This window comes from Rhineura floridana, chromosome 10 (assembly GCF_030035675.1).
Source record: "Rhineura floridana isolate rRhiFlo1 chromosome 10, rRhiFlo1.hap2, whole genome shotgun sequence".
NCBI classification, from domain to species: Eukaryota; Metazoa; Chordata; class Lepidosauria; order Squamata; family Rhineuridae; genus Rhineura; species Rhineura floridana.
In genome coordinates this window covers 8,739,146-8,742,534 of record NC_084489.1, presented here as the reverse complement: position 1 = coordinate 8,742,534, position 3,389 = coordinate 8,739,146, and the positions used below count along the sequence as shown (strand labels likewise).

The following is a 3,389-nucleotide window of genomic DNA, read 5'->3' as shown; positions in this document are numbered from 1 at the left end:
CATAAGTGGATTGCAAAATTTTGGGGTGAGTCAGTCAATTGGGTGACAGCTGGGGCAAAACAGCAGGAAGGAACTAGGATTGTGTACGTGTGTGGTGGGGAAGGGGGGAATTGCTCCAGGCTTGTGGGTAGAGATGTCACAAGTAATTGAAAATTACGCACCAGGAGGTGCAAGTCAAATGGAGTCCTGCTAGGGATGGGCAAATATGTCAATTTTGTTCTCTCTCAGTTTCTTACTTTTCCAATATTAAACTCAGTTCTCCACATTTCCACCTTTAGTTTACATTTTTTTAAAAAACTCATGAAAATTCATCAGCATTTTAGTGCTGATTTCTCCTAATATACACATTTTTCAAAGCAATCAATAAATGTTTATTTGCGGTCAAAGACCCATACAACAAGATTAGTTACAAAAAAGGAATAGTCGAATAGATATTTAAAATAACAACAAATTAAAAGAAACTAAAACTCTTCAGGGTTACAAGAAACATCAAACGTAGGCTTGCAATATCTGTTCAGGGTACAAGGTTGGTTCATATAGTTTGGGCTGCGTAAATAAATTTAGCCACAGCTATTGTAAGGTTCCTGTTTGTACCATTTAAAAACTGTTCTATCAACCTCACAGGGGGACTATTAGAAAACCATTTGATGGAAGAATGGAGGAATTTAGACCGTACAGAAGAATAAATTGGGCATATTTTTCAAAGCAACTGTCCCTAATGCATTTTGTATGCTATTTTTCATTAGTATACACATTTATATGCACATTTTACCCCAGGATATGCATTTATGTCCACACTGCTTGGCTAAAGAACTGCACTGCAAAATTTGAAGAAGTGCAAATTTTGAAGGATGACTGTGTCTCAATTTGCATATTGTTTTGGAAAGCGTGAGTTAGATAAGTTCACCTTTAAATGTGAACTGAATTTTGAATCCCCCCCCCATCCCTCGGCCCTGCTCATAGTCTCCAACAGCAGAATTGATGCAAATAGTGTCACTTTTGAACAGAAATGCTAGGAGGAGTGGCCCCATACATTCCTCAGTGGGAAAATAAATTCTACCATGACCCACCTTCTCCTGCCCCAAGTAAGCTTTCAGGGTCCTTGGGGAGCAGGGGAAGGTGATGGAAGCAGTAGCAGGTGCTCCAGCACCTGCAAATGTTTTGTGTGTGCTTGGAGCATAATGTACAACATTTATCCTTTGCTGCAGGGGGGAAGGGGTCTAGCCCCCTCATGCTTTTTCTGTGCCCCTTAAATTTTTTACAAAAAAAAATACTGAAAAAAATTCTCCCCTACTTCCCCCCTTCTGAACGTTTAGGCTGGCTACAGGCCTGTCCTTCCTAGCTTCTGACTTTGTCCTGAAGACAAAGAAAACAAAATTAAATGACCAATTGCCATGTGACTCTGCAGTGCACAACATCATGCCAAACCTCATGTTAGATTTTGCCAGGGGACAAGAGTACCAGCAGGGCCGGTGCCAAGCATGACTGGGCCCTGGGCCATGAGCATGCCTACCATTAACCAAGTTGGAGATAAGGACATCAGCCCCTTAGGGAAGTCCCACTGCCATTTTGGTTGATGGCAGTCATGCGTGCGTAGCACACACGACATTCACAGTGATGGAAGAGGTAGGTGGGGCATGTGTGCAAGCTTATTGAAGCTTATTGAAGCCCACACTATCCCTATGGAGGGGTGCCTGGGAGCTCCCTCTCCTTGATCCACAGCAGGGTTGGGAGCCACCACAACCGCAGATCATAGAACGGGACTGCTACCCTCTCACCCTAAGGAGGGGGTCTTTAGGGGTCCCTCTGGGCTGCAGGGGCCCTTAGACAGGGCCCAACCTGACCATCCTCTGGCACTGGCTCTGAGTACCAGGCCCACCTGCTGTTCTACTATTACTAAACAAAACAAAGCTACCTGTTTGGAAAGACCTACACCAGTGAGTGAAAATAAAAGTACACTTCCACCCACATCATGAGATTTATCCACTCAAAAACCTCCACATCATAAGGTTTGTCCACTCAAAACCTAGACAATTTCTCCTTCAAGTTGGACCTGAACTACTTGGCTGACATCACCCAACAGGAAATGGTCTTGATGAGCAGGAAGCTCAAGAATCCAACACCCAATAAAGGAAGGCACTGTTTGTGGGCCTCATCCAGACAGAGAGCTTGGATTGGTGGTTGTATGGTGCAGTGACTCTAGTCAAGGACCAGGCGATGTATGCTTTCTACCAGATTTTTTCTACCCCTGAAGTAGTGGAAGGTCATCCCACTGTCTCAAGAAATCCTCACTGACTATTGCTCAAGCTTTCAGAAGGAGGAATGGGGAGGTGGGGAGGAATACCAAGTGTTCAAATGGGTCCTGGAGCATGGTGGCATTGCCAGCACTGAGTCCTGTGGAACGTACAAAGGCCAAAATGGTAGCAACCAAATTGAGCCTGTGGGCTAATATTCAGGTTATGTCAGTATCACCTCTGAAAACATTACAGCTCTCAAGGCTGCTGTCTATAAGTGTGACCCTGTGTCCCTTAGTATTGACACCTCCCACAGAACCTTCTTCTATTTCAGTGACATCTATTATGTGAGTCCAAAGGCCAAAACAAGAGACACAGGCTGAATCATGAGCCCTGGCTGTAGGCTACAGTGTTTTCCAAGGAGAACTTTACTGGCTTGCCAAGAATTCCTGGTTGACATATGGGGGAAATGTCAGCTACATTGGTCATGTTCATGAAAGATAACATGTGTGGAGTAGCTACTGGTGCTAAATTCCCAGTTATAGCATGACTGGACCACACTGTGGCCAACTCCTTTAGGTAATCTCAAAGATGACTCAGCCCACATTTTTGCTCTGCATCTGGATTACCCATCTCCTAAACTTCATGTTATTTTTTTTCATGTACTGGAAGTATAGTCATACAACTGAAAGAGACCCAGGGAATTGAAAAGTGGGATATCAATATCTAAATGAGAATAAAATAAAATAGAATGATAGTCGTCTGGATTGCAGCCTGGAGATTTGCCATGAAGCTTTAACTCCCACCCCCCAACAGCATCAGGAGATTATGCAATTGTGCAGAGCTTGGAAAAGTTAATTTTTTGAACTACAACTCCCATCAGCCCCAGCCAGCATGGCCACTGGATTGGGCTGATGGGAGTTGTAGTTCAAAAAAGTAACTTTTCCAAGCTCTACAATTGTGGGTTTTTTTGGGCAATTCCTTTCCTAAGTTCTGTATACACTGACTGTGCCTGCTTTGTTGCATACTGTGGGCAAGAAATGGGGAGCAGACAGAGAGCAGAGGAAGAACAGGAGAGTGGGACAAAGGATGCCTCATCTAACTCCAGAGCAAAGGAAACTTTCTATCATTAGGCCAAAGTATTTTGAACCCTGT

General features: G+C 43.9%; 1 pseudogene; it reads left to right on the top strand.

The window, feature by feature from the left end:
• The first annotated feature begins 1,617 nt into the window (after positions 1-1,617).
• Positions 1,618-2,784, top strand: LOC133365500 (digestive cysteine proteinase 1-like; annotated as a pseudogene).
• Positions 2,785-3,389: the final 605 nt, after the last annotated feature.